A 7,073-nucleotide genomic window follows, 5' to 3' on the forward strand; every position below is an offset into this window, starting at 1 on the left:
GCCATAGCACGATTGAGGCATGATCTGAAACATAAATGCTTTAGTCTGGACACAGGTATGTTCAATACAAAAGTTTGAACCAGATCAGATCTGGATTACACTGCCTTCTGATCTTTTGCAATCTTTTCGAAATAAGAGCACTCGATCATATCTTGTTTTTAATGGACTTTCCAGGCAAGGTTTTTTGGGGTAATCCGGTGTACATAAACTTCGAACAAACCTTTGTGTGGCTCTTAGGTGATTTTGGTTTTGCTAAGTAATTTTATAAAGCCCAAGCTGAGGTCCAACTATCCAGCTACCTCTGTTCAGACAATTTGCATCGCACACCAAAGTTATAGTGCGTCCTAAATTACTGAGTCTGGAGAATTTATGTCCGCACAATAACCAGGACAAAGTTTGCACGAAAGTCCTATCGGAGGCCATTAGTGTCTATCGCTGTCTGGGCAGGAACCAAAAACTGGACATTGTCTAATCATAAGTCGCACGCTACTCTTTTTAGAAAACAATAAGCTACCGCTTCGTTCAGCCTATAATTTTATTATCACAGTACAGTTAAGCCAAAAAAAAAGAATGCAGCCCTTCAAGGGAAGTATCAGCGCTTCACGAAATGAACGGATAATTAATCCGGCATAAAGACCGCATTTTTTGAAGCGTTGAATACCACTTCTCTTAGCACCCGCCATACTAATTATCGTGCTCTTAGGTTAACAATATATTAACATTTGAAACTTTATTTTTTTTATTAATAAACAAGCCTCAGCTTAGGCCTGGATTATCCAGGACCACTTTTAAAATAGAACAAGAACTAAATTTACCTACTTGCCAAAAAATGCTGCTTAAATTCGCTGCTCCTAAATTGGCATTTGCAGCTCAGGGAAACTACTAAAAGACATGCAGGTGACTCAGGAGGAAAGCAAAAATGTCCTCCACAAACCTCAAGGTTATCTGTTTTTAAAGAGCAGAAGAGAAAGAAATCAGACGCCAACACAATGATTAAGTAGACTCAAAGGCTCCCATTTAAAATTTTTTATATGAAAAGAACAATAGCAATTTCTGGAGATGATCAGAATTAATTCTCGATTTCGCGGCCCATAGAAAAAATAGGAAACTGTTTCACAGTATCCGCCCCTATCGGCCCAATGCTTCACTGATGATATTGCGGAAAGAAACGGGACGAGATTGAATAATGCTCTCGATAACGCCTAGAGACAACATCCTAGTTTTTCGATAAAAACTTGTTATCAATTTTTAGTTCAAACTATATGAAATGTTTCTTCAGAAGAACATTGGAACATATAAACTCTCTTCTACCGAGTTTAAACAATAAACAGACAACGACTCGCCAAGAGGCTCAACTGCTCGAGACTATTCCAAAACAACAACAAGCAAGCAACTCAACTCAATTTCACTGTTAACAAGTCAGCGTTTTTATTGATACTCATCTTTTTATAAATTAAAATTTTAAGCCCCAATATTAAAATAGAGATTTATAGCACAAACAGGTCTTAGGCATATATCTTTGCCTTCGATATGATATATGATTTGTCAAGTTAGATCAGCATACATAAGAAGATCCCGTATTATTTGTAGCAGCCGTTCTAATTTGATAAGTGAACACAAATCGAGCCTAAATTTTTGTATTCCTGTCTGATCGGATAAATATTCATAAATAACCTCTAGAACAGCAGAGAAAACACACTAAAAGCAAGACAAATGGTGTAAATTATATCAATTTGCTATCCGAAAAACAGTTATTTATACTAGACTAGAGACAAGCAGTTGATTCTTTACTTATGTAATATATTCTGAACTGGATGGGGGTAATCTATGTCCATTTTTAGTTTTTTATATACATATTGAAGTATTTGCATTCCTTATAGCCAAAATTTAACCAGATTTCATAGCCCCAGTTTTAGCTCATTTGTTACCCCATTTTCAACAAGCTGTTTACAGTTAAACTTTTCTCTTTGAATAATCAAGTTCAACCAGCTGCGATTGCCCAAGACGTATCTAGCCTAATTGTCAGCAAATTTGTATCAAACTTATGTTTGACAATTAGTTTTCTCACACTATCTAACCCAATTTTAACGAGAATTCATCATTTCATAACCTAATTAATCTAAATTGGACCCAATTTTCCAAAAATTTACTTTTAAATTTTATCATTTTCAATCCGACCAACCAAAATTGGATCAAATTTCATATCCTAAAGAATTAACCAGCCTAATTTTCACCTACTTTATGGTTGAATTCTGGTATTTTTACACTTCCTAACCTAATCATAACCAGAATCTATCACCCCAAAACACGTTCAGCGTGGTATATGTTCACTTTTCACTAAATTTTGTCTAAAATTTGGCGGTTTTTTTTAATGTTTAATCAAAATTTATGCCCTTTTTTGCGAAATTTTCTTTGAACTTTGGCTTTTTATTTCAAATAGTCATAATTTAGGCAGACCTCTTCCCCCAAAATGTTTATAGCGTTATATGGTTTTATATATATATATATATATATTGGTAAAGTTTCCTTTTATACAACTAACACAACTAAAACGGGTTTATTCATTTTTTTCAGTCACTAAACGAAACAAGATTAAATTCTTTTTAACATTTAAATATTTAATCCCGAATTTTAGCGAAGTTTCCTATGCGTTAGAAAATAGTAATATAATAAAAAGAAACACCCAGCGATCGTGTAGTAATGGCCAAAGAAAAATGTTAAAATTTTCCTTTGAAGATCTTGTATTTACAAAGCCAAAGCATTGCGACATCTTTTTCGATCAGCCAGAAAACTTAACTTATTTACTTTAGTTAATACTTAAAAAACAGAAAATAACACAATAACACAAATTTGGTTTGGCAGAAAACAAAACTTCCATCACTTTTGTGTTGGAATTGATCATTCGGACGCTACATACCCTTAGTTATTGAACTACATAGTTGAACAATCAAAAGCCATTTGTGGTTTGAAATATTTAGCACAAATAACGGAAAATATTTTGAATTCGTAATACCACCACTGAACGGTCCACGACAAATTGAGTTTATAGAAAAACACAAAGGGTTTCTTTTCTAAATTTCAATTTCCTAAACTTTTGTTTTTAAGTAGTACAACTTTTTTATAAAGAATTAGGTATTTAAGACTTTTTCTATATAAAACAGAGGAAAGTATAACTCTCTTTGGGAACAAGCATCGTTAGCATTCTGAAAAAATGAAAATCATTGAATTAATGAAAATCAAGACAGCGATAAAATCTGCACTCAAAGAAGTTTGCCCGGCGATAAAACATGTTTTGCCTTCTTAAGTAAAAAAAATTGCATCTCTTTTTGCCCAAATAAATAAATGGATGGAAACAAATGACCAAAAACACGCAGATATACAAACTAACTGAAGATTGTTCTCACACACGGTTGCGCCCACAAACAAACTTAAACACAAACACTCATAAATCAATGATGTGAATGAAAATTACCACTTTAGTAAAAGTTTATAAATCAAAAACTCTTATTTTTTCGAAAATAAACAAAACTAATAAGTTTCTGCTTCACACAATCAATTCATTTTCATTGAATCTCTGGTAATAATTTCCCTTCTCTAAGCAAAGCTGCCCTGAAGCATAACAAAGAAAAACGTTTTGCTAGACTTAAGTACTGCCGTTTATTTCTGTGGTAGAAATGGTAACAGCATTAACGTTTTCAACCTAACTAATCGAATGAAACTTAAATTGAACTTTTTCACGACAGCAAACTTTTCCTTAAACAAAATGTTTTCCTGTCATATGCTGTGACAATATAGAACAAAAGGGTACAGAATTAATAAAAACGTACTGTCGTAATATTTGCAACAGAACAAGTAGTTAGAAACCTTTAGATCACAACTCAAGGATTTTTTTAAAAAAACCAAAAAATATCAGACAAATTTAGAACTTCCACTCGTAACGGGCACAGTTACTAGGCTATAACAGTCTTGAAAGTACAAAACTCATCCGGAGCCTAGTACCCGTCCATTTCGGGGCTGAATCCTCAATTTTCGCTGCTTTCGTGTTCTCTTGCTGGCTGCTCTGATTTGTTTCAGATAAACGAATAATCAAATTGGATATTGTTTAGTAAAAACGGGACGTTGTCACCTTGTTCTGGATCATCTGATGTATGGATAAATTGCCCAGTCTCCAAAGATGGCAGGTAGCGAACTTCTGGATGTTGTCAAAACCAATGACCGGAGATTCGACCGGTTCGCCCCTGCCAATTGGATACACAGTTTGAAGTCACACCCATAGTTCAACGTGTCACTTCAACGTGCCATTTAAACGTGCCAGTTCAACGAGCCAGTTACCCAGAGGTCAACGTGCCAGTTTCCCATAGTTCATCATCTAAAAACTTTTCATTATAGAGGACTATATATATATATATATATATATATATATATATATATATATATATGCTTCCGACGGGCGCAAGTAATATGTGTGTGTGTGTTTGTGTGTCTGTGTGCGTGGTTTGGTGGTTTGTGTGTGTGGTGAGTGTGTTTGTTTGTGTGTGTGTGTGTGTGTGTGTGTGTGTCTGTTTGTGTGTGTGTGTGTTTGTGTAATTTTGTGTTTGTGTGTGTATCAAGGCTGCAATAGCTTTTTTGTTGACTGGAACTAAAGGAACATTTAACTCAATTCCAAATTAATATGCGCCTGCCTTTACTTAGATAAGGTGAAATTACATTAATTTTCACAAGAAAGGAAGTTGCAACTTCTGCGTCATTGAATAGCAAAAACATTCAGTTTACCAACCATAAAAGAATGGCTGGCCATAATGGATACATTAATGAGAACTTATCAACGATAAAACTGTGAAATTGACTATAACAGTTTCTTGTCAAACATAAAACGCACAGTAATTGTAAATTACCAGCCTCTAAAATGGGCCATAATGCAATAATCATAGAAAATCGGGCACTTTCATGACGAGAAGAATTTTTCAGAAAAAAATAGAATAACCAAATGTTAAAGGTTACGTGCTGTCAAATTATAAACCAAACAATGCATCATTCGAAAAGTTATCCTAAAAAAACACTCATGTTTTTATTACGTTCTGAAGAGAGGCGATAATAAAAATTTTCTATGTCGTTTTAACTCTTTTGGAGCTTGTTAATGTGTTTCAAACTTTTCATCTCCTACTTTTCCTTAAAGTTGTTTTTAAAGCTTTCTTTTCATATTGTGATTGGAAGCATATTTCACTTACGAATGCAGTTTCTAATAATTATAATCCGTTACTCCATTTTGTCTTATATTTGGAGGTCGAGAGAACTTTATTTGTACGCTCAGTTATTCCAAATACGGCGTCGTCACTTATATATATGGAACTTTGTCAGGATGGATTGTTTTCCTGTCAAAAAATATTTAAAATTTGTTCACATTTTTTTGTTATTCGGAGTTCTGCGTTCTTCGGAGAATTTTTTCGTTCGTGAAACAGATCTTGTGCATTTTCTTATTTGGTGTTGAGAAAGCACACTCTTATGCCCAAATTGATTTGGTTGTTGATCATAAAAATTGATTGCAACGGTTGGTTTTGAAAAAAAGCACAAGCGATTTTTAATGACTTATTCTAGTTTTCAATGGGGGTTATTTTATGAAATACCAAATATACCTGATCCTCAATGCCATCCTGCTAATAATTTTTTTAAACCTGTTGTTCTATACAGAAAAGTACCCTGGGCGAGAGAGAAAGATTATCTTGTAAGATCTTACAAGGTTCTTATAAAAGATGGTTATCTTATAAGTTCTGACAAATTTCCAACAAAAGATGGTTATCTTGTAAGATCTTACAAGATGAATGGTTATCGTGTAAGGTTCTTGCAAGTTCATTCATGATGAGCTGCATTCCCATTGGTTCTTTTATGCGCAATTTTCCTCATTTAATGCATTGAAGTTTTGAGAATTGGTTGCGTATTTTGACTGATATTTTTATTCATTAGTGCTTTTCAAGATAATTTATACTGCATCAGTGCAAAATTATTAACTTGTACTTTTGACTTGACAAACGCTAAAAACGTGAAAGAAATTATTATTTTTTCCCTTACTTTTTATGCTCTCATGAATAAAAAATTGCAGAACTATTTATTTTTAAATCATTTTTTTCTCATTGCATTTAATCTGCAGGAACATAAAAACCCATATTCGCACTTTCCATTTAGTGCTGGGTGTAATTTTATTACTCAGAGTAATTTTTTGACTTTCAGGTTTTACACTGTTTAGAACAAATTACATATTTTTTCGTCTTGTGCATCTTCCCCAAATTTTTTATGCGCTGTGTATTTCAGTTCTGTGTATTTCGATCCTTGCAAGACAAGGATTAATCTTGTAAGAATCATATAAGACGAATGTTTATCTTATAAGGATCTTGTAAGACGAATGCTTATCTTGTAAGAATCTTGTAAGAAGAATGCCTATCTTGTAAGAATCTTGTAAGACGAATGCTTATCTTGTAAGAATCTGTCCGAAAATCTTGAAAGACGATGCATCCTCTTGTAAGATTCTGACAGAATCTTACAGGATCTTACATAACCATCCCCAGTCCACTCGGGTACTCACCATGAAAGGGGCCATTATGCAAAACTACGAATCATAAAATATTTCATAGAAAAGACTTTTTATGGAGTTTTGGGACCTTTTTATGGTTGTAAGTTTGGCATTTCAAGAAGTAATTATATATTTGTGTTTTGTGTTTATGTACGTGTGTCTGTTTGCTGCATGTCTGCATGCATTTTTGTTATGGGTTAACCTGCATGTGCGCCAAAGCACTGTTATCGAAAACTGCTTGAGTTATAACATAGTTATGAATTAATTAGTTAATAATTGATGAAGTCCATAAGGCAAAACTGTTGAAACAGCTAGAGCATTTTACGGCAATTATGAATCACCATTACTTAAATGAGAATCCAAATTGAAAGAGTTATAAATTAATTATTGAAAAGGCCGTCGTTAATTAGTTAATAATAGTTGGTGAAAATTGAATATGTGATGGTTGAATTCAACTCTGGTCAACGTGTTTCATAGTCGAACGAAATGCCAACTTGGTTTACTTTTG

Source organism: Convolutriloba macropyga, unplaced genomic scaffold, assembly GCF_964194025.1.
Source record: "Convolutriloba macropyga unplaced genomic scaffold, txConMacr16.3 SCAFFOLD_1226, whole genome shotgun sequence".
Classification (NCBI taxonomy): Eukaryota; Metazoa; Xenacoelomorpha; order Acoela; family Convolutidae; genus Convolutriloba; species Convolutriloba macropyga.